We start from the raw sequence: 21,583 nt of genomic DNA on the forward strand, positions 1-21,583 counted from the left end.
CGCCGGCTAGAAGGTCATTTATAGAAGGGCAAAACTACTTTGAGGAATTATCATTTGGGGAAGAAATGGCAAATATTCAATCAGAGATAGTCGTATCCAGTTTATTTAGTAAATGTACTCTCAATTACTGAACTTATCTGGGCCTTCGATAGCTCAGTTGGTAGAGCGGAGGACTGTAGTGAAATGAGTCTGAAATCCTTAGGTCGCTGGTTCAACTCCGGCTCGAAGGAATTTTATAGAGTTGCAAAACCACTTTGAGGAAGTATCATTTCATGATGAATGGTAGTTAATCAGAGAAAGTCGTTACCAATAGACATATTTCGGTATTCTCTCAATTACGCAAGACCACTCAACCTTCGAAAGCGCAGTTGGTGGGGCAGAGGGCTGTAATGAAAAGAGTCTGAAATATTTTGGTCGCTGGTTCAACTCTGGCTAGAAGTTAATTCATAGAAGTGCAAAACCACTTTGAGGAATTATCATTTGGGGAAGAAATGGAAAATGTTCAATCAGAGAATGTCATTTCCAGTTTATTTAGTAGATTGTCTCTCAATTACTCAGGGAATCTTAACCTTTGATAGCTCAGTTGGTAGAGCGGAGGACTGTAGTGAAATGAGTCTGAAATCCTTAGGTCGCTGGTTCAACTCCGGCTCGAAGGAATTTTATAGAGTTGCAAAACCACTTTGAGGAAGTATCATTTCATGATGAATGGTAGTTAATCAGAGAAAGTCGTTACCAATAGACATATTTCGGTATTCTCTCAATTACGCAAGACCACTCAACCTTCGGAAGCGCAGTTGGTGGGGCAGAGGGCTGTAATGAAAAGAGTCTGAAATATTTTGGTTGCTGGTTCAACTCTGGCTAGAAGTTAATTCATAGAAGTGCAAAACCACTTTGAGGAATTATCATTTGGGGAAGAAATGGAAAATGTTCAATCAGAGAATGTCATTTCCAGTTTATTTAGTAGATTGTCTCTCAATTACTCAGGGAATCTTAACATTCGATAGCTCAGTTGGTAGAGCGGAGGACTATAGTGAAATGAGTCTGAAATCCTTAGGTCGCTGGTTCAACTCCGGCTCGTAGGAATTTTATAGAGTTGCAAAACCACTTTGAGGACGTATCATTTCATGAAGAAATGGTAGTTAATCTGAGAAAGTCGTTATCAATAGGCATATTTAGGTATTCTCTCAATTACGCAAGACCACTCAACCTTCGAAAGCACAGTTGGTGGGGCAGAGGACTGTAATGAAAAGACTCTGAAATCCTTTGGTCGCTGGTTCAACTCCGGCTAGAAGGTCATTTATAGAAGGGCAAAACTACTTTGAGGAATTATCATTTGGGGAAGAAATGGCAAATATTCAATCAGAGATAGTCGTATCCAGTTTATTTAGTAAATGTACTCTCAATTACTGAATTTATCTGGTTCTTCGATAGCTCAGTTGGTAGAGCGGAGGACTGTAGTGAAATTAGTCTGAAATCCTTAGGTCGCTGGTTCAACTCCGGCTCGAAGGAAATTTATAGAGTTGCAAAACCACTTTGAGGAAGTATCATTTCATGATGAATGGTAGTTAATCAGAGAAAGTCGTTACCAATAGGCATATTTAGGTATTCTCTCAATTACGCAAGACCACTCAACATTTGATAGCGCAGTTGGTGGGGCAGAGGACTGTAATGAAAAGAGCCTGAAATATTTTGGTCGCTGGTTCAACTCCGGCTAGAAGTTAATTCATAGAAGTGCAAAACCACTTTGAGGAATTATCATTTGGGGAAGAAATGGAAAATGTTCAATCAGAGAATGTCGTTTCCAGTTTATTTAGTAGATTGTCTCTCAATTACTCAGGGAAACTTAACCTTCGATAGCTCAGTTGGTAGAGCGGAGGACTGTAGTGAAATGAGTCTGAAATCCTTAGGTCGCTGGTTCAACTCCGGCTAGAAGGTCATTTATAGAAGGGCAAAACTACTTTGAGGAATTATCATTTGGGGAAGAAATGGCAAATATTCAATCAGAGATAGTCGTATCCAGTTTATTTAGTAAATGTACTCTCAATTACTGAATTTAACTGGTCCTTCGATAGCTCAGTTGGTAGAGCGGAGGACTGTAGTGAAATGAGTCTGAAATCCTTACGTCGCTGGTTCAACTCCGGCTCGAAGGAATTTTATAGAGTTGCAAAACCACTTTGAGGAAGTATCATTTCATGATGAATGGTAGTTAATCAGAGAAAGTCGTTACCAATAGACATATTTCGGTATTCTCTCAATTACGCAAGACCACTCAACCTTCGAAAGCGCAGTTGGTGGGGCAGAGGGCTGTAATGAAAAGAGTCTGAAATATTTTGGTCGCTGGTTCAACTCTGGCTAGAAGTTAATTCATAGAAGTGCAAAACCACATTGAGGAATTATCATTTGGGGAAGAAATGGAAAATGTTCAATCAGAGAATGTCATTTCCAGTTTATTAAGTAGATTGTCTCTCAATTACTCAGGAAATAATAACCTTCGATAGCTCAGTTGGTAGAGCGGAGGACTGTAGTGAAATGAGTCTGAAATCCTTAGGTCGCTGGTTCAAATCCGGCTCGAAGGAATTATATAGAGTTGCAAAACCACTTTGAGGAAGTAGCATTTCATGATGAATGGTAGTTAATCAGAGAAAGTCGTTACCAATAGACATATTTCGGTATTCTCTCAATTACGCAAGACCACTCAACCTTCGAAAGCGCAGTTGGTGGGCCAGAGGGCTGTAATGAAAAGAGTCTGAAATATTTTGGTCGCTGGTTCAACTCTGGCTAGAAGTTAATTCATAGAAGTGCAAAACCACTTTGAGGAATTATCATTTGGGGAAGAAATGGCAAATATTCAATCAGAGATAGTCGTATCCAGTTTATTTAGTATATGTACTCTCAATTACTGAATTCATCTTCCCCTTCGATAGCTCAGTTGGTAGAGTGGAGGACTGTAGTGAAATGAGTCTGAAATCCTTAGGTCGCTGGTTCATCTCCGGCTCGAAGCAATTTTATAGAGTTGCAAAACCACTTTGAGGAAGTATCATTTCATGATGAATGGTAGTTAATCAGAGAAAGTCGTTACCAATAGGCATATTTAGGTATTCTCTCAATTACGCAAGACCACTCAACATTCGAAAGCGCAGTTGGTGGGGCAGAGGACTGTAATGAAAAGAGCCTGAAATATTTTGGTCGCTGGTTCAACTCCGGCTAGAAGTTAATTCATAGAAGTGCAAAACCACTTTGAGGAATTATCATTTGGGGTAGAAATGGAAAATGTTCAATCAGAGAATGTCGTTTCCATTTTATTTAGTAGATTGTCTCTCAATTACTCTGGTAACCTTTACCTTCGATAGCTCAGTTGGTAGAGCGGAGGACTGTAGTGAAATGAGTCTGAAATCCTTAGGTCGCTGGTTCAAATCCGGCTCGAAGGAATTTTATAGAGTTGCAAAACCACTTTGAGGAAGTATAATTTCATGATGAATGGTAGTTTATCAGAGAAAGTCGTTACCAATAGGCATATTTAGGTATTCTCTCAATTACGTTAGACCACTCAACCTTCGAAAGCGCAGTTGGTGGGGCAGAGGGCTGTAATGAAAAGAGTCTGAAATATTTTGGTCGCTGGTTCAACTCTGGCTAGAAGTTAATTCATAGAAGTGCAAAACCACTTTGAGGAATTATCATTTGGGGAAGAAATGGAAAATGTTCAATCAGAGAATGTCATTTCCAGTTTATTAAGTAGATTGTCTCTCAATTACTCAGGAAATATTAAGCTTCGATAGCTCAGTTGGTAGAGCGGAGGACTGTAGTGAAATGAGTCTGAAATCCTTAGGTCGCTGGTTCAACTCCGGCTCGAAGGAATTTTATAGAGTTGCAAAACCACTTTGAGGACGTATCATTTCATGAAGAAATGGTAGTTAATCTGAGAAAGTCGTTATCAATAGGCATATTTAGGTATTCTCTCAATTACGCAAGACCACTCAACCTTCGAAAGCGCAGTTGGTGGGGCAGAGGGCTGTAATGAAAAGAGTCTGAAATATTTTGGTCGCTGGTTCAACTCCGGCTAAAAGTTAATTCATAGAAGTGCAAAACCACTTTGAGGAATTATCATTTGGGGAAGAAATGGCAAATATTCAATCAGAGATAGTCGTATCCAGTTTATTTAGTATATGTACTCTCAATTACTGAATTCAACTTAGCCTTCGATAGCTCAGTTGGTAGAGCGGAGGACTGTAGTGAAATGAGTCTGAAATCCTTAGGTCGCTGGTTCAACTCCGGCTCGAAGGAATTTTATAGAGTTGCAAAACCACTTTGAGGAAGTATCATTTCATGATGAATGGTAGTTAATCAGAGAAAGTCGTTACCAATAGGCATATTTAGGTATTCTCTCAATTACGCAAGACCACTCAACATTCGAAAGCGCAGTTGGTGGGGCAGAGGACTGTAATGAAAAGAGCCTGAAATATTTTGGTCGCTGGTTCAACTCCGGCTAGAAGTTAATTCATAGAAGTGCAAAACCACTTTGAGGAATTATCATTTGGGGTAGAAATGGAAAATGTTCAATCAGAGAATGTCGTATCCATTTTATTTAGTAGATTGTCTCTCAATTACTCTGGGAAATTATACCTTCGATAGCTCAGTTGGTAGAGCGGAGGACTGTAGTGAAATGAGTCTGAAATCCTTAGGTCGCTGGTTCAAATCCGGCTCGAAGGAATTTTATAGAGTTGCAAAACCACTTTGAGGAATTATAATTTCATGATGAATGGTAGTTTATCAGAGAAAGTCGTTACCAATAGGCATATTTAGGTATTCTCTCAATTACGTTAGACCACTCAACCTTCGAAAGCGCAGTTGGTGGGGCAGAGGGCTGTAATGAAAAGAGTCTGAAATATTTTGGTCGCTGGTTCAACTCTGGCTAGAAGTTAATTCATAGAAGTGCAAAACCACTTTGAGGAATTATCATTTGGGGAAGAAATGGAAAATGTTCAATCAGAGAATGTCATTTCCAGTTTATTAAGTAGATTGTCTCTCAATTACTCAGGAAATATTAACCTTCGATAGCTCAGTTGGTAGAGCGGAGGACTGTAGTGAAATGAGTCTGAAATCCTTAGGTCGCTGTTTCAACTCCGGCTCGAAGGAATTTTATAGAGTTGCAAAACCACTTTGAGGAAGTATCATTTCATGATGAATGGTAGTTAATCAGAGAAAGTCGTTACCAATAGACATATTTCGGTATTCTCTCAATTACGCAAGACCACTCAACTTTCGGAAGCGCAGTTGGTGGGGCAGAGGGCTGTAATGAAAAGAGTCTGAAATATTTGGTTGCTGGTTCAACTCTGGCTAGAAGTTAATTCATAGAAGTGCAAAAACACTTTGAGGAATTATCATTTGGGGAAGAAATGGAAAATGTTCAATCAGACAATGTCGTTTCCAGTTTATTTAGTAGATTCTCTCTCAATTACTCAGGGAAACTTAACCTTCGATAGCTCAGTTGGTATAGCGGAGGACTGTAGTGTAATGAGTCTGAAATGCTTAGGTCGCTGGTTCAACTCCGGCTCGAAGGAATTTTATAGAGTTGCAAAACCACTTTGAGGACGTATCATTTCATGAAGAAATGGTAGTTAATCTGAGAAAGTCGTTATCAATAGGCATATTTAGGTATTCTCTCAATTACGCAAGACCACTCAACCTTCGAAAGCACAGTTGGTGGGGCAGAGGACTGTAATGAAAAGACTCTGAAATCCTTTGGTCGCTCGTTCAACTCCGGCTAGAAGGTCATTTATAGAAGGGCAAAACTACTTTGAGGAATTATCATTTGGGGAAGAAATGGCAAATATTCAATCAGAGATAGTCGTATCCAGTTTATTTAGTATATGTACTCTCAATTACTGAATTCATCTCACCCTTCGATAGCTCAGTTGGTAGAGCGGAGGACTGTAGTGAAATGAGTCTGAAATCCTTAGGTCGCTGGTTCAAATCCGGCTCGAAGGAATTTTATAGAGTTGCAAAACCACTTTGAGGAATTATAATTTCATGATGAATGGTAGTTTATCAGAGAAAGTCGTTACCAATAGGCATATTTAGGTATTCTCTCAATTACGTTAGACCACTCAACCTTCGAAAGCGCAGTTGGTGGGGCAGAGGGCTGTAATGAAAAGAGTCTGAAATATTTTGGTCGCTGGTTCAACTCTGGCTAGAAGTTAATTCATAGAAGTGCAAAACCACTTTGAGGAATTATCATTTGGGGAAGAAATGGAAAATGTTCAATCAGAGAATGTCATTTCCAGTTTATTAAGTAGATTGTCTCTCAATTACTCAGGAAATATTAACCTTCGATAGCTCAGTTGGTAGAGCGGAGGACTGTAGTGAAATGAGTCTGAAATCCTTAGGTCGCTGGTTCAACTCCGGCTCGAAGGAATTTTATAGAGTTGCAAAACCACTTTGAGGAAGTATCATTTCATGATGAATGGTAGTTAATCAGAGAAAGTCGTTACCAATAGACATATTTCGGTATTCTCTCAATTACGCAAGACCACTCAACTTTCGGAAGCGCAGTTGGTGGGGCAGAGGGCTGTAATGAAAAGAGTCTGAAATATTTTGGTTGCTGGTTCAACTCTGGCTAGAAGTTAATTCATAGAAGTGCAAAAACACTTTGAGGAATTATCATTTGGGGAAGAAATGGAAAATGTTCAATCAGACAATGTCGTTTCCAGTTTATTTAGTAGATTCTCTCTCAATTACTCAGGGAAACTTAACCTTCGATAGCTCAGTTGGTATAGCGGAGGACTGTAGTGTAATGAGTCTGAAATGCTTAGGTCGCTGGTTCAACTCCGGCTCGAAGGAATTTTATAGAGTTGCAAAACCACTTTGAGGACGTATCATTTCATGAAGAAATGGTAGTTAATCTGAGAAAGTCGTTATCAATAGGCATATTTAGGTATTCTCTCAATTACGCAAGACCACTCAACCTTCGAAAGCACAGTTGGTGGGGCAGAGGACTGTAATGAAAAGACTCTGAAATCCTTTGGTCGCTCGTTCAACTCCGGCTAGAAGGTCATTTATAGAAGGGCAAAACTACTTTGAGGAATTATCATTTGGGGAAGAAATGGCAAATATTCAATCAGAGATAGTCGTATCCAGTTTATTTAGTATATGTACTCTCAATTACTGAATTCATCTCACCCTTCGATAGCTCAGTTGGTAGAGCGGAGGACTGTAGTGAAATGAGTCTGAAATCCTTAGGTCGCTGGTTCAAATCCGGCTCGAAGGAATTTTATAGAGTTGCAAAACCACTTTGAGGAATTATAATTTCATGATGAATGGTAGTTTATCAGAGAAAGTCGTTACCAATAGGCATATTTAGGTATTCTCTCAATTACGTTAGACCACTCAACCTTCGAAAGCGCAGTTGGTGGGGCAGAGGGCTGTAATGAAAAGAGTCTGAAATATTTTGGTCGCTGGTTCAACTCTGGCTAGAAGTTAATTCATAGAAGTGCAAAACCACTTTGAGGAATTATCATTTGGGGAAGAAATGGAAAATGTTCAATCAGAGAATGTCATTTCCAGTTTATTAAGTAGATTGTCTCTCAATTACTCAGGAAATATTAACCTTCGATAGCTCAGTTGGTAGAGCGGAGGACTGTAGTGAAATGAGTCTGAAATCCTTACGTCGCTGGTTCAACTCCGGCTCGAAGGAATTTTATAGAGTTGCAAAACCACTTTGAGGAAGTATCATTTCATGATGAATGGTAGTTAATCAGAGAAAGTCGTTACCAATAGACATATTTCGGTATTCTCTCAATTACGCAAGACCACTCAACCTTCGAAAGCGCAGTTGGTGGGGCAGAGGGCTGTAATGAAAAGAGTCTGAAATATTTTGGTCGCTGGTTCAACTCTGGCTAGAAGTTAATTCATAGAAGTGCAAAACCACTTTGAGGAATTATCATTTGGGGAAGAAATGGAAAATGTTCAATCAGAGAATGTCATTTCCAGTTTATTAAGTAGATTGTCTCTCAATTACTCAGGAAATAATAACCTTCGATAGCTCAGTTGGTAGAGCGGAGGACTGTAGTGAAATGAGTCTGAAATCCTTAGGTCGCTGGTTCAAATCCGGCTCGAAGGAATTATATAGAGTTGCAAAACCACTTTGAGGAAGTAGCATTTCATGATGAATGGTAGTTAATCAGAGAAAGTCGTTACCAATAGACATATTTCGGTATTCTCTCAATTACGCAAGACCACTCAACCTTCGAAAGCGCAGTTGGTGGGCCAGAGGGCTGTAATGAAAAGAGTCTGAAATATTTTGGTCGCTGGTTCAACTCTGGCTAGAAGTTAATTCATAGAAGTGCAAAACCACTTTGAGGAATTATCATTTGGGGAAGAAATGGCAAATATTCAATCAGAGATAGTCGTATCCAGTTTATTTAGTATATGTACTCTCAATTACTGAATTCATCTTCCCCTTCGATAGCTCAGTTGGTAGAGTGGAGGACTGTAGTGAAATGAGTCTGAAATCCTTAGGTCGCTGGTTCATCTCCGGCTCGAAGCAATTTTATAGAGTTGCAAAACCACTTTGAGGAAGTATCATTTCATGATGAATGGTAGTTAATCAGAGAAAGTCGTTACCAATAGGCATATTTAGGTATTCTCTCAATTACGCAAGACCACTCAACATTCGAAAGCGCAGTTGGTGGGGCAGAGGACTGTAATGAAAAGAGCCTGAAATATTTTGGTCGCTGGTTCAACTCCGGCTAGAAGTTAATTCATAGAAGTGCAAAACCACTTTGAGGAATTATCATTTGGGGTAGAAATGGAAAATGTTCAATCAGAGAATGTCGTTTCCATTTTATTTAGTAGATTGTCTCTCAATTACTCTGGTAACCTTTACCTTCGATAGCTCAGTTGGTAGAGCGGAGGACTGTAGTGAAATGAGTCTGAAATCCTTAGGTCGCTGGTTCAAATCCGGCTCGAAGGAATTTTATAGAGTTGCAAAACCACTTTGAGGAAGTATAATTTCATGATGAATGGTAGTTTATCAGAGAAAGTCGTTACCAATAGGCATATTTAGGTATTCTCTCAATTACGTTAGACCACTCAACCTTCGAAAGCGCAGTTGGTGGGGCAGAGGGCTGTAATGAAAAGAGTCTGAAATATTTTGGTCGCTGGTTCAACTCTGGCTAGAAGTTAATTCATAGAAGTGCAAAACCACTTTGAGGAATTATCATTTGGGGAAGAAATGGAAAATGTTCAATCAGAGAATGTCATTTCCAGTTTATTAAGTAGATTGTCTCTCAATTACTCAGGAAATATTAAGCTTCGATAGCTCAGTTGGTAGAGCGGAGGACTGTAGTGAAATGAGTCTGAAATCCTTAGGTCGCTGGTTCAACTCCGGCTCGAAGGAATTTTATAGAGTTGCAAAACCACTTTGAGGACGTATCATTTCATGAAGAAATGGTAGTTAATCTGAGAAAGTCGTTATCAATAGGCATATTTAGGTATTCTCTCAATTACGCAAGACCACTCAACCTTCGAAAGCGCAGTTGGTGGGGCAGAGGGCTGTAATGAAAAGAGTCTGAAATATTTTGGTCGCTGGTTCAACTCCGGCTAAAAGTTAATTCATAGAAGTGCAAAACCACTTTGAGGAATTATCATTTGGGGAAGAAATGGCAAATATTCAATCAGAGATAGTCGTATCCAGTTTATTTAGTATATGTACTCTCAATTACTGAATTCAACTTAGCCGTCGATAGCTCTGTTGGTAGAGCGGAGGACTGTAGTGAAATGAGTCTGAAATCCTTAGGTCGCTGGTTCAACTCCGGCTCGAAGGAATTTTATAGAGTTGCAAAACCACTTTGAGGAAGTATCATTTCATGATGAATGGTAGTTAATCAGAGAAAGTCGTTACCAATAGGCATATTTAGGTATTCTCTCAATTACGCAAGACCACTCAACATTCGAAAGCGCAGTTGGTGGGGCAGAGGACTGTAATGAAAAGAGCCTGAAATATTTTGGTCGCTGGTTCAACTCCGGCTAGAAGTTAATTCATAGAAGTGCAAAACCACTTTGAGGAATTATCATTTGGGGTAGAAATGGAAAATGTTCAATCAGAGAATGTCGTATCCATTTTATTTAGTAGATTGTCTCTCAATTACTCTGGGAAATTATACCTTCGATAGCTCAGTTGGTAGAGCGGAGGACTGTAGTGAAATGAGTCTGAAATCCTTAGGTCGCTGGTTCAAATCCGGCTCGAAGGAATTTTATAGAGTTGCAAAACCACTTTGAGGAATTATAATTTCATGATGAATGGTAGTTTATCAGAGAAAGTCGTTACCAATAGGCATATTTAGGTATTCTCTCAATTACGTTAGACCACTCAACCTTCGAAAGCGCAGTTGGTGGGGCAGAGGGCTGTAATGAAAAGAGTCTGAAATATTTTGGTCGCTGGTTCAACTCTGGCTAGAAGTTAATTCATAGAAGTGCAAAACCACTTTGAGGAATTATCATTTGGGGAAGAAATGGAAAATGTTCAATCAGAGAATGTCATTTCCAGTTTATTAAGTAGATTGTCTCTCAATTACTCAGGAAATATTAACCTTCGATAGCTCAGTTGGTAGAGCGGAGGACTGTAGTGAAATGAGTCTGAAATCCTTAGGTCGCTGGTTCAACTCCGGCTCGAAGGAATTTTATAGAGTTGCAAAACCACTTTGAGGAAGTATCATTTCATGATGAATGGTAGTTAATCAGAGAAAGTCGTTACCAATAGACATATTTCGGTATTCTCTCAATTACGCAAGACCACTCAACTTTCGGAAGCGCAGTTGGTGGGGCAGAGGGCTGTAATGAAAAGAGTCTGAAATATTTTGGTTGCTGGTTCAACTCTGGCTAGAAGTTAATTCATAGAAGTGCAAAAACACTTTGAGGAATTATCATTTGGGGAAGAAATGGAAAATGTTCAATCAGACAATGTCGTTTCCAGTTTATTTAGTAGATTCTCTCTCAATTACTCAGGGAAACTTAACCTTCGATAGCTCAGTTGGTATAGCGGAGGACTGTAGTGTAATGAGTCTGAAATGCTTAGGTCGCTGGTTCAACTCCGGCTCGAAGGAATTTTATAGAGTTGCAAAACCACTTTGAGGACGTATCATTTCATGAAGAAATGGTAGTTAATCTGAGAAAGTCGTTATCAATAGGCATATTTAGGTATTCTCTCAATTACGCAAGACCACTCAACCTTCGAAAGCACAGTTGGTGGGGCAGAGGACTGTAATGAAAAGACTCTGAAATCCTTTGGTCGCTCGTTCAACTCCGGCTAGAAGGTCATTTATAGAAGGGCAAAACTACTTTGAGGAATTATCATTTGGGGAAGAAATGGCAAATATTCAATCAGAGATAGTCGTATCCAGTTTATTTAGTATATGTACTCTCAATTACTGAATTCATCTCACCCTTCGATAGCTCAGTTGGTAGAGCGGAGGACTGTAGTGAAATGAGTCTGAAATCCTTAGGTCGCTGGTTCAAATTCGGCTCGAAGGAATTTTATAGAGTTGCAAAACCACTTTGAGGAATTATAATTTCATGATGAATGGTAGTTTATCAGAGAAAGTCGTTACCAATAGGCATATTTAGGTATTCTCTCAATTACGTTAGACCACTCAACCTTCGAAAGCGCAGTTGGTGGGGCAGAGGGCTGTAATGAAAAGAGTCTGAAATATTTTGGTCGCTGGTTCAACTCTGGCTAGAAGTTAATTCATAGAAGTGCAAAACCACTTTGAGGAATTATCATTTGGGGAAGAAATGGAAAATGTTCAATCAGAGAATGTCATTTCCAGTTTATTAAGTAGATTGTCTCTCAATTACTCAGGAAATATTAACCTTCGATAGCTCAGTTGGTAGAGCGGAGGACTGTAGTGAAATGAGTCTGAAATCCTTAGGTCGCTGGTTCAACTCCGGCTCGAAGGAATTTTATAGAGTTGCAAAACCACTTTGAGGAAGTATCATTTCATGATGAATGGTAGTTAATCAGAGAAAGTCGTTACCAATAGACATATTTCGGTATTCTCTCAATTACGCAAGACCACTCAACTTTCGGAAGCGCAGTTGGTGGGGCAGAGGGCTGTAATGAAAAGAGTCTGAAATATTTTGGTTGCTGGTTCAACTCTGGCTAGAAGTTAATTCATAGAAGTGCAAAAACACTTTGAGGAATTATCATTTGGGGAAGAAATGGAAAATGTTCAATCAGACAATGTCGTTTCCAGTTTATTTAGTAGATTCTCTCTCAATTACTCAAGGAAACTTAACCTTCGATAGCTCAGTTGGTAAAGCGGAGGACTGTAGTGTAATGAGTCTGAAATGCTTAGGTCGCTGGTTCAACTCCGGCTCGAAGGAATTTTATAGAGTTGCAAAACCACTTTGAGGACGTATCATTTCATGAAGAAATGGTAGTTAATCTGAGAAAGTCGTTATCAATAGGCATATTTAGGTATTCTCTCAATTACGCAAGACCACTCAACCTTCGAAAGCACAGTTGGTGGGGCAGAGGACTGTAATGAAAAGACTCTGAAATCCTTTGGTCGCTCGTTCAACTCCGGCTAGAAGGTCATTTATAGAAGGGCAAAACTACTTTGAGGAATTATCATTTGGGGAAGAAATGGCAAATATTCAATCAGAGATAGTCGTATCCAGTTTATTTAGTATATGTACTCTCAATTACTGAATTCATCTCACCCTTCGATAGCTCAGTTGGTAGAGCGGAGGACTGTAGTGAAATGAGTCTGAAATCCTTAGGTCGCTGGTTCAACTCCGGCTCGAAGGAATTTTATAGAGTTGCAAAACCACTTTGAGGAAGTATCATTTCATGATGAAGGGTAGTTAATCAGAGAAAGTCGTTACCAATAGGCATATTTAGGTATTCTCTCAATTACGCAAGACCACTCAACATTCGATAGCGCAGTTGGTGGGGCAGAGGACTGTAATGAAAAGAGCCTGAAATATTTTGGTCGCTGGTTCAACTCCGGCTAGAAGTTAATTCATAGAAGTGCAAAACCACTTTGAGGAATTATCATTTGGGGAAGAAATGGAAAATGTTCAATCAGAGAATGTCGTTTCCAGTTTATTTAGTAGATTGTCTCTCAATTACTCAGGGATACTTAACCATCGATAGCTCAGTTGGTAGAGCGGAGGACTGTAGTGAAATGAGTCTGAAATCCTTAGGTCGCTGGTTCAACTCCGGCTCGAAGGAATTTTATAGAGTTGCAAAACCACTTTGAGGACGTATCATTTCATGAAGAAATGGCAGTTAATCTGAGAAAGTCGTTATCAATAGGCATATTTAGGTATTCTCTCAATTACGCAAGACCACTCAACCTTCGAAAGCACAGTTGGTGGGGCAGAGGACTGTTATGAAAAGACTCTGAAATCCTTTGGTCGCTGGTTCAACTCCGGCTAGAAGGTCATTTATAGAAGGGCAAAACTACTTTGAGGAATTATCATTTGGGGAAGAAATGGCAAATATTCAATCAGAGATAGTCGTATCCAGTTTATTTAGTAAATGTACTCTCAATTACTGAATTTATCTGGTCTTTCGATAGCTCAGTTGGTAGAGCGGAGGACTGTAGTGAAATGAGTCTGAAATCCTTAGGTCGCTGGTTCAACTCCGGCTCGAAGGAATATTATAGAGTTGCAAAACCACTTTGAGGACGTATCATTTCATGAAGAAATGGTAGTTAATCAGAGAAAGTCGTTACCAATAGTCAAATTTTGGTATTCTCTCAATTACGCAAGACCACTCAACATTCGATAGCGCAGTTGGTGGGGCAGAGGACTGTAATGAAAAGGGTCTGAAATATTTTGGTCGCTGGTTCAACTCCGGCTAGAAGTTAATTAATATAAGTGCAAAACCACTTTGAGGAATTATCATTTGCGGAAGAAATGGAAAATGTTCAATCAGAGAATGTCGTTTCCAGTTTATTTAGTAGATTGTCTCTCAATTACTCTGGGTATCTATACTTTAGATAGCTCAGTTGGTAGAGCGGAGGACTGTAGTGAAATGAGTCTGTAATCCTTAGGTCGCTGGTTCAACTCCGGCTCGAAGGAATTTTATAGAGTTGCAAAACCACTTTGAGGAAGTATCATTTCATGATGAATGGTAGTTAATCAGAGAAAGTCGTTACCAATAGACATATTTCGGTATTCTCTCAATTACGCAAGACCACTCAACCTTCGAAAGCGCAGTTGGTGGGGCAGAGGGCTGTAATGAAAAGAGTCTGAAATATTTTGGTCGCTGGTTCAACTCTGTCTAGAAGTTAATTCATAGAAGTGCAAAACCACTTTGAGGAATTATCATTTGGGGAAGAAATGGAAAATGTTCAATCAGACAATGTCGTTTCCAGTTTATTTAGTAGATTCTCTCTCAATTACTCAGGGAAACTTAACCTTCGATAGCTCAGTTGGTAGAGCGGTGGACTGTAGTGTAATGAGTCTGAAATGCTTAGGTCGCTGGTTCAACTCCGGCTCAAAGGAATCTTATAGAGTTGCAAAACCACTTTGAGGACGTATCATTTCATGAAGAAATCCTCTCCTGGAACCGTCACCTTATCGTGGTGGAGAGGTTTGCGTGTCCCTGTGAACCTGAGAGCTGTGTTGTCTGGAGCCTTGTGCTCCTGGTAGGGTCTCTCATGGCAGAGTGGTCTCAGGTGAGGGGCCAGACTAAGAATGGTTCAAAAAACTCCAATGAATAACGTAAAAAGAGGAGATGTGACCCGGCCCGGAGGAAGCCCGGGGCCCCCGTCTGGAGCCAGGCCCAGACGGAGGGCTCGATGGCGAGCGCCTGGTGGCCGGGTTTGCCACGGAGCCCGGTCGGGTACAGCCCGAACAAACTACGTGGCACCCCCCCTCTCTTCATCCCATGGGCCCACCACCTGTGGGAAGACCCGTTGGGGTCGGGTGCGTAGCCACATGGGTGGCAGCGAAGGTCAGGGGTCTCGACGGACCAGACCCGGGCGGCAGAAGCTGGCTCTGGGGACGTGGAACGTCACCTCGCTGTGGGGAAAGGAACCGGAGCTTGTGAGGGAGGTGGAGCGCTATCAGTTAGATCTGGTGGGGCTTACCTCCACGCACAGTCTCAGCTCTGGTACCGTACTCCTGGATAAGGGTTGGACTCTATTTTTCTCCGGAGTTGCCGAGGGCGTGAGGCGCCGGGCGGGTGTGGGGATACTCATAAATCCCCGGCTGAGCGCCGCGGTGTTGGAGTTTACCCCGGTAGACGAGAGGGTCGCCTCCCTGCGCCTAAGGGTTGTAGGGGGGAAAACTCTGACTGTTGTTTGTGCGTATGCACCAAACAGCAGCTCAGAGTACTCGGCCTTCTTGGAGACCCTGAATGGAGTCCTGTATGGGGCTCCAGTAGGGGACTCCGTAGTTCTGCTGGGAGACTTCAACGCCCACGTGGGCAACGATGGAGACACCTGGAGAGGCGTGGTGGGGAGGAACGGCCTCCCTGATCTAAACCCGAGCGGTCGTTTGTTATTGGATTTCTGTGCTAGTCATGGATTATCCATAACAAACACCATGTTCGAACATAAGGGTGCTCATAAGTGTACCTGGTACCAGAGTACCCTAGGCCGAAGATCGATGATCGATTTCGTGATCGTGTCATCTGATCTGAGGCCGCATGTTTTGGACACTCGGGTAAAGAGAGGGGCGGAACTGTCAACCGACCACCATCTGGTTGTGAGTTGGATCAGGGAATGGGGGAAATTTCCGGATAGACCTGGTAAGCCCAAACGAGTAGTGCGGGTGAACTGGGAACGTCTGGAGGAGGCCCCCGTCCTAGGTATCTTCAACTCACACCTCCGGCGGAGCTTTTCTGGCATTCCTGTGGAGGTTGGGGGCATTGAGCCGGAGTGGGCGGTGTTCAAAGCCTCCATTGCTGAAGCTGCGGTGGCTAGCTGTGGCCTCAGGGTCTTAGGCTCCTCAAGGGGCGGTAACCCTCGGACACCGTGGTGGACACCGGTGGTCAGGGAAGCCGTCCGACTGAAGAAGGAGGCCTTCCGGGATATGATATCCTGGAGGACTCCTGACTCGGTTGCAGGGTACCGACAGGCTCGAAGGGCTGCAGTGGCTGCCGTGTCGGAGGCTAAGCAGCGGGTGTGGGAGAAGTTCGGAGAGGCCATGGAGAAGGACTTTCGGTCGGCACCAAAGTGTTTCTGGAAGACTATCCGGCACCTCAGGAGGGGGAAACGGGGAACCATCCAAGCTGTGTACAGTAAGGATGGGACTCTGTTGACCTCAACTGAGGAGGTCGTCGGACGTTGGAAGGAACACTTTGAGGAACTCCTGAATCCGAATAACACGCCCTCTATGTTGGAGGCAGAGCTCGAGGTTGATGGTGTTTCGTCGTCAATTTCCCTGGTGGAGGTCACTGAGGTAGTCAAACATCTCCGCAGTGGCAAAGCCCCAGGGATTGATGAGATCCAGCCAGAAATGCTAAAGGCTTTACATATAGACATATTTCGGTATTCTCTCAATTACGCAAGACCACTCAACCTTCGAAAGCGCAGTTGGTGGGGCAGAGGGCTGTAATGAAAAGAGTCTGAAATATTTTGGTCGCTGGTTCAACTCCGGCTAGAAGTTAATTCATAGAAGTGCAAAACCACTTTGAGGAATTATCATTTGGGGAAGAAATGGCAAATATTCAATCAGAGATAGTCGTATCCAGTTTATTTAGTATATGTACTCTCAATTACTGAATTCATCTTACCCTTCGATAGCTCAGTTGGTAGAGCGGAGGACTCTAGTGAAATGAGTCTGAAATCCTTTGGTCGCTGGTTCAACTCCGGCTCGAAGGAATATTATAGAGTTGCAAAACCACTTTGAGGAAGTATCATTTCATGATGAATGGTAGTTAATCAGAGAAAGTCGTTACCAATAGGCATATTTAGGTATTCTCTCAATTACGCAAGACCACTCAACATTCGAAAGCGCAGTTGGTGGGGCAGAGGACTGTAATGAAAAGAGCCTGAAATATTTTGGTCGCTGGTTCAACTCCGGCTAGAAGTTAATTCATAGAAGTGCAAAACCACTTTGAGGAATTATCATTTGGGGTAGAAATGGAAAATGTTCAATCAGAGAATGTCGTTTCCATTTTATTTAGTAGATTGTCTCTCAATTACTCTTCAAACCTATACCTTCGATAGCTCAGTTGGTAGAGCGGAGGACTGTAGTGAAATGAGTCTGAAATCCTTAGGTCGCTGGTTCAAATCCGGCTCGAAGGAATTTTATAGAGTTGCAAAACCACTTTGAGGAAGTATAATTTCATGATGAATGGTAGTTTATCAGAGAAAGTCGTTACCAATAGGCATATTTAGGTATTCTCTCAATTACGTTAGACCACTCAAAATTCTAAAGCGCAGTTGGTGGGGCAGAGGACTGTAATGAAAAGAGCCTGAAATATTTTGGTCGCTGGTTCAACTCCGGCTAGAAGGTCATTTATAGAAGGGCAAAACTACTTTGAGGAATTATCATTTGGGGAAGAAATGGCAAATATTCAATCAGAGATAGTCGTATCCAGTTTATTTAGTAAATGTACTCTCAATTACTGAATTTATCTGGTCCTTCGATAGCTCAGTTGGTAGAGCGGAGGACTGTAGTGTAATGAGTCTGAAATCCTTAGGTCGCTGGTTCAACTCCGGCTCGATGGAATTTTATAGAGTTGCAAAACCACTTTGAGGAAGTATCATTTCATGATGAATGGTAGTTAATCAGAGAAAGTCGTTACCAATAGACATATTTCGGTATTCTCTCAATTACGCAAGACCACTCAACCTTCGGAAGCGCAGTTGGTGGGGCAGAGGGCTGTAATGAAAAGAGTCTGAAATATTTTGGTTGCTGGTTCAACTCTGGCTAGAAGTTAATTCATAGAAGTGCAAAACCACTTTGAGGAATTATCATTTGGGGAAGAAATGGAAAATGTTCAATCAGACAATGTCGTTTCCAGTTTATTTAGTAGATTCTCTCTCAATTACTCAGGGAAACTTAACCTTCGATAGCTCAGTTGGTAGAGGGGAGGACTGTAGTGTAATGAGTCTGAAATGCTTAGGTCGCTGGTTCAACTCCGGCTCAATGGAATCTTATAGAGTTGCAAAACCACTTTGAGGACGTATCATTTCATGAAGAAATGGTACTTAATCAGAGAAAGTCGTTACAGATAGACATATTTCGGTATTCTCTCAATTACGCAAGACCACTCAACCTTCGAAAGCGCAGTTGGTGGGGCAGAGGGCTGTAATGAAAAGAGTCTGAAATATTTTGGTCGCTGGTTCAACTCCAGCTAGAAGTTAATTCATAGAAGTGCAAAACCACTTTGAGGAATTATCATTTGGGGAAGAAATGGCAAATATTCAATCAGAGATAGTCGTATCCAGTTTATTTAGTATATGTACTCTCAATTACTGAATTAATCTCACCCTTCGATAGCTCAGTTGGTAGAGCGGAGGACTGTAGTGAAATGTGTCTGAAATCCTTAGGTCGCTGGTTCAACTCCGGCTCGAAGGAATTTTATAGAGTTGCAAAACCACTTTGAGGAAGTATCATTTCATGATGAATGGTAGTTAATCAGAGAAAGTCGTTACCAATAGGCATATTTAGGTATTCTCTCAATTACGCAAGACCACTCAACATTCGATAGCGCAGTTGGTGGGGCAGAGGACTGTAATGAAAAGAGCCTGAAATATTTTGGTCGCTGGTTCAACTCCGGCTAGAAGTTAATTCATAGAAGTGCAAAACCACTTTGAGGAATTATCATTTGGGGAAGAAATGGAAAATGTTCAATCAGAGAATGTCGTTTCCAGTTTATTTAGTAGATTGTCTCTCAATTACTCAAGGAATCTTAACCTTCGATAGCTCAGTTGGTAGAGCGGAGGACTGTAGTGAAATGAGTCTGAAATCCTTAGGTCGCTGGTTCAACTCCGGCTCGAAGGAATTTTATAGAGTTGCAAAACCACTTTGAGGACGTATCATTTCATGAAGAAATGGTAGTTAATCTGAGAAAGTCGTTATCAATAGGCATATTTAGGTATTCTCTCAATTACGCAAAACCACTCAACCTTCGAAAGCACAGTTGGTGGGGCAGAGGACTGTAATGAAAAGACTCTGAAATCCTTTGGTCGCTGGTTCAACTCCGGCTAGAAGGTCATTTATAGAAGGGCAAAACTACTTTGAGGAATTATCATTTGGGGAAGAAATGGCAAATATTCAATCAGAGATAGTCGTATCCAGTTTATTTAGTATATGTACTCTCAATTACTGATTTCATCTCACCCTTCGATAGCTCAGTTGGTAGAGCGGAGGACTGTAGTGAAATGAGTCTGAAATCCTTAGGTCGCTGGTTCAACTCCGGCTGGTAGGAATTTTATAGAGTTGCAAAACCACTTTGAGGACGTATCATTTCATGAAGAAATGGTAGTTAATCAGAGAAAGTCGTTACCAATAGGCATATTTAGGTATTCTCTCAATTACGCAAGACCACTCAACATTCGAAAGTGCAGTTGGTGGGGCAGAGGACTCTAATGAAAAGAGCCTGAAATATTTTGGTCGCTGGTTCAACTCCGGCTAGAAGTTAATTCATAGAAGTGCAAAACCACTTTGAGGAATTATCATTTGGGGAAGAAATGGAAAATGTTCAATCAGAGAATGTCATTTCCAGTTTATTTAGTAGATTGTCTCTCAATTACTCAGGGAATCTTAACCTTCGATAGCTCAGTTGGTAGAGCGGAGGACTGTAGTGAAATGAGTCTGAAATCCTTAGGTCGCTGGTTCAACTCCGGCTCGTAGGAATTTTATAGAGTTGCAAAACCACTTTGAGGAAGTATAATTTCATGATGAATGGTAGTTTATCAGAGAAAGTCGTTACCAATAGGCATATTTAGGTATTCTCTCAATTACGCAAGACCACTCAACATTCTAAAGCGCAGTTGGTGGGGCAGAGGACTGTAATGAAAAGAGCCTGAAATATTTTGGTCGCTGGTTCAACTCCGGCTAGAAGTTAATTCATAGAAGTGCAAAACCACTTTGAGGAATTATCATTTGGGGAAGAAATGGAAAATGTTCAATCAGAGAATGTCATTTCCAGTTTATTTAGTAGATATTCTCTCAATTACTCAGGGACTCTAAACCTTCGATAGCTCAGTTGGTAGAGCGGAGGACTGTAGTGAAATGAGTCTGAAATCCTTAGGTCGCTGGTTCAACTCCGGCTCGAAGGAATTTTATAGAGTTGCAAAACCACTTTGAGGACGTATCATTTCATGAAGAAATGGTAGTTAATCTGAGAAAGTCGTTATCAATAGGCATATTTAGGTATTCTCTCAATTACGCAAGACCACTCAAACTTCGAAAGCACAGTTGGTGGGGCAGAGGACTGTAATGAAAAGAGTCTGAAATCCTTTGGTCGCTGGTTCAACTCCGGCTAGAAGGTCATTTATAGAAGGGCAAAACTACTTTGAGGAATTATCATTTGGGGAAGAAATGGCAAATATTCAATCAGAGATGGTCGTATCCAGTTTATTTAGTAAATGTACTCTCAATTACTGAATTTATCTGGTCCTTCGATAGCTCAGTTGGTAGAGCGGAGGACTGTAGTGAAATGAGTCTGAAATCCTTAGGTCTCTGGTTCAACTCCGGCTCGAAGGAATTTTATAGAGTTGCAAAACCACTTTGAGGACGTATCATTTCATGGAGAAATGGTAGTTAATCAGAGAAAGTCGTTACCAAAAGACATATTTCGGTATTCTCTCAATTACGCAAGACCACTCAACATTCGATAGCGCAGTTGGTGGGGCAGAGGACTGTAATGAAAAGAGTCTGAAATATTTTGGTCGCTGGTTCAACTCCGGCTAGAAGTTAATTCATAGAAGTGCAAAACCACTTTGAGGAATTATCATTTGGGGAAGAAATGGAAAATGTTCAATCAGAGAATGTCGTTTCCAGTTTATTTAGTAGATTGTCTCTCAATTACTCTGGGAATCTATACCTTCGATAGCTCAGTTGGTAGAGCGGAGGACTGTAGTGAAATGAGTCTGAAATCCTTAGGTCGCTGGTTCAACTCCGTCTCGCCGGAATTTTATAGAGTTGCAAAACCACTTTGAGGAAGTATCATTTCATGATGAATGGTAGTTAATCAGAGAAAGTCGTTACCAATAGGCATATTTAGGTATTCTCTCAATTACGCAAGACCACTCAACCTTCGAAAGCACAGTTGGTGGGGCAGAGGACTGTAATGAAAAGAGTCTGAAATCCTTTGGTCGCTGGTTCAACTCCGGCTAGAAGTTAAATGATAGAAGGGCAAAACTACTTTGAGGAATTATCATTTGGGGAAGAAATGGCAAATATTCAATCAGAGATAGTCGTATCCAGTTTATTTAGTAAATTTACTCTCAATTACTCAAACCATCTCATCCTTCGATAGCTCAGTTGGTAGAGCGGAGGACTGTAGTGAAATTAGTCTGAAATCTTTAGGTCGCTGGTTCAACTCCGGCTCGAAGGAATTTTATAGAGTTGCAAAACCACTTTGAGGACGTATCATTTCATGGAGAAATGGTAG

At 41.2% G+C, this 21,583-nt stretch overlaps 43 non-coding genes across 43 annotated transcripts; all 43 read left to right on the plus strand.

Moving 5' to 3' along the window:
• Positions 1-142: 142 nt before the first annotated feature.
• Positions 143-230, plus strand: trnay-gua (transfer RNA tyrosine (anticodon GUA)). Its single transcript is given in 2 exon segments — positions 143-179; positions 195-230. It is a non-coding gene; the product is annotated as a tRNA-Tyr (tRNA).
• A 338-nt stretch (positions 231-568) lies between these two features.
• On the plus strand, positions 569-656 carry trnay-gua (transfer RNA tyrosine (anticodon GUA)). The gene is given in 2 exon segments: positions 569-605; positions 621-656. It is a non-coding gene; the product is annotated as a tRNA-Tyr (tRNA).
• A 333-nt stretch (positions 657-989) lies between these two features.
• trnay-aua (transfer RNA tyrosine (anticodon AUA)) lies at positions 990-1,082 on the plus strand. Its single transcript is given in 2 exon segments — positions 990-1,031; positions 1,047-1,082. It is a non-coding gene; the product is annotated as a tRNA-Tyr (tRNA).
• A 339-nt stretch (positions 1,083-1,421) lies between these two features.
• trnay-gua (transfer RNA tyrosine (anticodon GUA)) lies at positions 1,422-1,510 on the plus strand. Its single transcript is given in 2 exon segments — positions 1,422-1,458; positions 1,474-1,510. It is a non-coding gene; the product is annotated as a tRNA-Tyr (tRNA).
• Positions 1,511-1,847: 337 nt separating this feature from the next.
• On the plus strand, positions 1,848-1,935 carry trnay-gua (transfer RNA tyrosine (anticodon GUA)). Its single transcript is given in 2 exon segments — positions 1,848-1,884; positions 1,900-1,935. It is a non-coding gene; the product is annotated as a tRNA-Tyr (tRNA).
• A 127-nt stretch (positions 1,936-2,062) lies between these two features.
• trnay-gua (transfer RNA tyrosine (anticodon GUA)) lies at positions 2,063-2,150 on the plus strand. The gene is given in 2 exon segments: positions 2,063-2,099; positions 2,115-2,150. It is a non-coding gene; the product is annotated as a tRNA-Tyr (tRNA).
• Positions 2,151-2,488: 338 nt separating this feature from the next.
• Positions 2,489-2,576, plus strand: trnay-gua (transfer RNA tyrosine (anticodon GUA)). Its single transcript is given in 2 exon segments — positions 2,489-2,525; positions 2,541-2,576. It is a non-coding gene; the product is annotated as a tRNA-Tyr (tRNA).
• Positions 2,577-2,914: 338 nt separating this feature from the next.
• Positions 2,915-3,002, plus strand: trnay-gua (transfer RNA tyrosine (anticodon GUA)). The gene is given in 2 exon segments: positions 2,915-2,951; positions 2,967-3,002. It is a non-coding gene; the product is annotated as a tRNA-Tyr (tRNA).
• Positions 3,003-3,340: 338 nt separating this feature from the next.
• Positions 3,341-3,428, plus strand: trnay-gua (transfer RNA tyrosine (anticodon GUA)). The gene is given in 2 exon segments: positions 3,341-3,377; positions 3,393-3,428. It is a non-coding gene; the product is annotated as a tRNA-Tyr (tRNA).
• Positions 3,429-3,766: 338 nt separating this feature from the next.
• On the plus strand, positions 3,767-3,854 carry trnay-gua (transfer RNA tyrosine (anticodon GUA)). The gene is given in 2 exon segments: positions 3,767-3,803; positions 3,819-3,854. It is a non-coding gene; the product is annotated as a tRNA-Tyr (tRNA).
• Positions 3,855-4,193: 339 nt separating this feature from the next.
• Positions 4,194-4,281, plus strand: trnay-gua (transfer RNA tyrosine (anticodon GUA)). The gene is given in 2 exon segments: positions 4,194-4,230; positions 4,246-4,281. It is a non-coding gene; the product is annotated as a tRNA-Tyr (tRNA).
• A 338-nt stretch (positions 4,282-4,619) lies between these two features.
• trnay-gua (transfer RNA tyrosine (anticodon GUA)) lies at positions 4,620-4,707 on the plus strand. The gene is given in 2 exon segments: positions 4,620-4,656; positions 4,672-4,707. It is a non-coding gene; the product is annotated as a tRNA-Tyr (tRNA).
• A 338-nt stretch (positions 4,708-5,045) lies between these two features.
• trnay-gua (transfer RNA tyrosine (anticodon GUA)) lies at positions 5,046-5,133 on the plus strand. The gene is given in 2 exon segments: positions 5,046-5,082; positions 5,098-5,133. It is a non-coding gene; the product is annotated as a tRNA-Tyr (tRNA).
• A 337-nt stretch (positions 5,134-5,470) lies between these two features.
• On the plus strand, positions 5,471-5,558 carry trnay-gua (transfer RNA tyrosine (anticodon GUA)). The gene is given in 2 exon segments: positions 5,471-5,507; positions 5,523-5,558. It is a non-coding gene; the product is annotated as a tRNA-Tyr (tRNA).
• A 339-nt stretch (positions 5,559-5,897) lies between these two features.
• trnay-gua (transfer RNA tyrosine (anticodon GUA)) lies at positions 5,898-5,985 on the plus strand. The gene is given in 2 exon segments: positions 5,898-5,934; positions 5,950-5,985. It is a non-coding gene; the product is annotated as a tRNA-Tyr (tRNA).
• Positions 5,986-6,323: 338 nt separating this feature from the next.
• trnay-gua (transfer RNA tyrosine (anticodon GUA)) lies at positions 6,324-6,411 on the plus strand. Its single transcript is given in 2 exon segments — positions 6,324-6,360; positions 6,376-6,411. It is a non-coding gene; the product is annotated as a tRNA-Tyr (tRNA).
• A 338-nt stretch (positions 6,412-6,749) lies between these two features.
• Positions 6,750-6,837, plus strand: trnay-gua (transfer RNA tyrosine (anticodon GUA)). Its single transcript is given in 2 exon segments — positions 6,750-6,786; positions 6,802-6,837. It is a non-coding gene; the product is annotated as a tRNA-Tyr (tRNA).
• A 339-nt stretch (positions 6,838-7,176) lies between these two features.
• trnay-gua (transfer RNA tyrosine (anticodon GUA)) lies at positions 7,177-7,264 on the plus strand. Its single transcript is given in 2 exon segments — positions 7,177-7,213; positions 7,229-7,264. It is a non-coding gene; the product is annotated as a tRNA-Tyr (tRNA).
• Positions 7,265-7,602: 338 nt separating this feature from the next.
• trnay-gua (transfer RNA tyrosine (anticodon GUA)) lies at positions 7,603-7,690 on the plus strand. The gene is given in 2 exon segments: positions 7,603-7,639; positions 7,655-7,690. It is a non-coding gene; the product is annotated as a tRNA-Tyr (tRNA).
• Positions 7,691-8,028: 338 nt separating this feature from the next.
• Positions 8,029-8,116, plus strand: trnay-gua (transfer RNA tyrosine (anticodon GUA)). Its single transcript is given in 2 exon segments — positions 8,029-8,065; positions 8,081-8,116. It is a non-coding gene; the product is annotated as a tRNA-Tyr (tRNA).
• A 338-nt stretch (positions 8,117-8,454) lies between these two features.
• Positions 8,455-8,542, plus strand: trnay-gua (transfer RNA tyrosine (anticodon GUA)). Its single transcript is given in 2 exon segments — positions 8,455-8,491; positions 8,507-8,542. It is a non-coding gene; the product is annotated as a tRNA-Tyr (tRNA).
• A 338-nt stretch (positions 8,543-8,880) lies between these two features.
• trnay-gua (transfer RNA tyrosine (anticodon GUA)) lies at positions 8,881-8,968 on the plus strand. The gene is given in 2 exon segments: positions 8,881-8,917; positions 8,933-8,968. It is a non-coding gene; the product is annotated as a tRNA-Tyr (tRNA).
• A 338-nt stretch (positions 8,969-9,306) lies between these two features.
• On the plus strand, positions 9,307-9,394 carry trnay-gua (transfer RNA tyrosine (anticodon GUA)). The gene is given in 2 exon segments: positions 9,307-9,343; positions 9,359-9,394. It is a non-coding gene; the product is annotated as a tRNA-Tyr (tRNA).
• A 339-nt stretch (positions 9,395-9,733) lies between these two features.
• Positions 9,734-9,821, plus strand: trnay-gua (transfer RNA tyrosine (anticodon GUA)). Its single transcript is given in 2 exon segments — positions 9,734-9,770; positions 9,786-9,821. It is a non-coding gene; the product is annotated as a tRNA-Tyr (tRNA).
• A 338-nt stretch (positions 9,822-10,159) lies between these two features.
• trnay-gua (transfer RNA tyrosine (anticodon GUA)) lies at positions 10,160-10,247 on the plus strand. The gene is given in 2 exon segments: positions 10,160-10,196; positions 10,212-10,247. It is a non-coding gene; the product is annotated as a tRNA-Tyr (tRNA).
• Positions 10,248-10,585: 338 nt separating this feature from the next.
• Positions 10,586-10,673, plus strand: trnay-gua (transfer RNA tyrosine (anticodon GUA)). The gene is given in 2 exon segments: positions 10,586-10,622; positions 10,638-10,673. It is a non-coding gene; the product is annotated as a tRNA-Tyr (tRNA).
• Positions 10,674-11,011: 338 nt separating this feature from the next.
• Positions 11,012-11,099, plus strand: trnay-gua (transfer RNA tyrosine (anticodon GUA)). Its single transcript is given in 2 exon segments — positions 11,012-11,048; positions 11,064-11,099. It is a non-coding gene; the product is annotated as a tRNA-Tyr (tRNA).
• A 339-nt stretch (positions 11,100-11,438) lies between these two features.
• trnay-gua (transfer RNA tyrosine (anticodon GUA)) lies at positions 11,439-11,526 on the plus strand. Its single transcript is given in 2 exon segments — positions 11,439-11,475; positions 11,491-11,526. It is a non-coding gene; the product is annotated as a tRNA-Tyr (tRNA).
• Positions 11,527-11,864: 338 nt separating this feature from the next.
• Positions 11,865-11,952, plus strand: trnay-gua (transfer RNA tyrosine (anticodon GUA)). The gene is given in 2 exon segments: positions 11,865-11,901; positions 11,917-11,952. It is a non-coding gene; the product is annotated as a tRNA-Tyr (tRNA).
• Positions 11,953-12,290: 338 nt separating this feature from the next.
• trnay-gua (transfer RNA tyrosine (anticodon GUA)) lies at positions 12,291-12,378 on the plus strand. The gene is given in 2 exon segments: positions 12,291-12,327; positions 12,343-12,378. It is a non-coding gene; the product is annotated as a tRNA-Tyr (tRNA).
• A 339-nt stretch (positions 12,379-12,717) lies between these two features.
• On the plus strand, positions 12,718-12,805 carry trnay-gua (transfer RNA tyrosine (anticodon GUA)). The gene is given in 2 exon segments: positions 12,718-12,754; positions 12,770-12,805. It is a non-coding gene; the product is annotated as a tRNA-Tyr (tRNA).
• Positions 12,806-13,143: 338 nt separating this feature from the next.
• trnay-gua (transfer RNA tyrosine (anticodon GUA)) lies at positions 13,144-13,231 on the plus strand. The gene is given in 2 exon segments: positions 13,144-13,180; positions 13,196-13,231. It is a non-coding gene; the product is annotated as a tRNA-Tyr (tRNA).
• A 339-nt stretch (positions 13,232-13,570) lies between these two features.
• trnay-gua (transfer RNA tyrosine (anticodon GUA)) lies at positions 13,571-13,658 on the plus strand. The gene is given in 2 exon segments: positions 13,571-13,607; positions 13,623-13,658. It is a non-coding gene; the product is annotated as a tRNA-Tyr (tRNA).
• A 339-nt stretch (positions 13,659-13,997) lies between these two features.
• trnay-gua (transfer RNA tyrosine (anticodon GUA)) lies at positions 13,998-14,085 on the plus strand. The gene is given in 2 exon segments: positions 13,998-14,034; positions 14,050-14,085. It is a non-coding gene; the product is annotated as a tRNA-Tyr (tRNA).
• Positions 14,086-17,173: 3,088 nt separating this feature from the next.
• On the plus strand, positions 17,174-17,261 carry trnay-gua (transfer RNA tyrosine (anticodon GUA)). Its single transcript is given in 2 exon segments — positions 17,174-17,210; positions 17,226-17,261. It is a non-coding gene; the product is annotated as a tRNA-Tyr (tRNA).
• A 338-nt stretch (positions 17,262-17,599) lies between these two features.
• trnay-gua (transfer RNA tyrosine (anticodon GUA)) lies at positions 17,600-17,687 on the plus strand. The gene is given in 2 exon segments: positions 17,600-17,636; positions 17,652-17,687. It is a non-coding gene; the product is annotated as a tRNA-Tyr (tRNA).
• Positions 17,688-18,452: 765 nt separating this feature from the next.
• trnay-gua (transfer RNA tyrosine (anticodon GUA)) lies at positions 18,453-18,540 on the plus strand. Its single transcript is given in 2 exon segments — positions 18,453-18,489; positions 18,505-18,540. It is a non-coding gene; the product is annotated as a tRNA-Tyr (tRNA).
• A 338-nt stretch (positions 18,541-18,878) lies between these two features.
• trnay-gua (transfer RNA tyrosine (anticodon GUA)) lies at positions 18,879-18,966 on the plus strand. Its single transcript is given in 2 exon segments — positions 18,879-18,915; positions 18,931-18,966. It is a non-coding gene; the product is annotated as a tRNA-Tyr (tRNA).
• Positions 18,967-19,305: 339 nt separating this feature from the next.
• trnay-gua (transfer RNA tyrosine (anticodon GUA)) lies at positions 19,306-19,393 on the plus strand. Its single transcript is given in 2 exon segments — positions 19,306-19,342; positions 19,358-19,393. It is a non-coding gene; the product is annotated as a tRNA-Tyr (tRNA).
• A 339-nt stretch (positions 19,394-19,732) lies between these two features.
• trnay-gua (transfer RNA tyrosine (anticodon GUA)) lies at positions 19,733-19,820 on the plus strand. The gene is given in 2 exon segments: positions 19,733-19,769; positions 19,785-19,820. It is a non-coding gene; the product is annotated as a tRNA-Tyr (tRNA).
• A 338-nt stretch (positions 19,821-20,158) lies between these two features.
• trnay-gua (transfer RNA tyrosine (anticodon GUA)) lies at positions 20,159-20,246 on the plus strand. Its single transcript is given in 2 exon segments — positions 20,159-20,195; positions 20,211-20,246. It is a non-coding gene; the product is annotated as a tRNA-Tyr (tRNA).
• Positions 20,247-20,585: 339 nt separating this feature from the next.
• Positions 20,586-20,673, plus strand: trnay-gua (transfer RNA tyrosine (anticodon GUA)). The gene is given in 2 exon segments: positions 20,586-20,622; positions 20,638-20,673. It is a non-coding gene; the product is annotated as a tRNA-Tyr (tRNA).
• Positions 20,674-21,438: 765 nt separating this feature from the next.
• Positions 21,439-21,526, plus strand: trnay-gua (transfer RNA tyrosine (anticodon GUA)). Its single transcript is given in 2 exon segments — positions 21,439-21,475; positions 21,491-21,526. It is a non-coding gene; the product is annotated as a tRNA-Tyr (tRNA).
• The last annotated feature ends 57 nt before the right edge of the window (positions 21,527-21,583 follow it).

This window comes from Gadus chalcogrammus, chromosome 22 (genome assembly GCF_026213295.1).
Source record: "Gadus chalcogrammus isolate NIFS_2021 chromosome 22, NIFS_Gcha_1.0, whole genome shotgun sequence".
Classification (NCBI taxonomy): Eukaryota; Metazoa; Chordata; class Actinopteri; order Gadiformes; family Gadidae; genus Gadus; species Gadus chalcogrammus.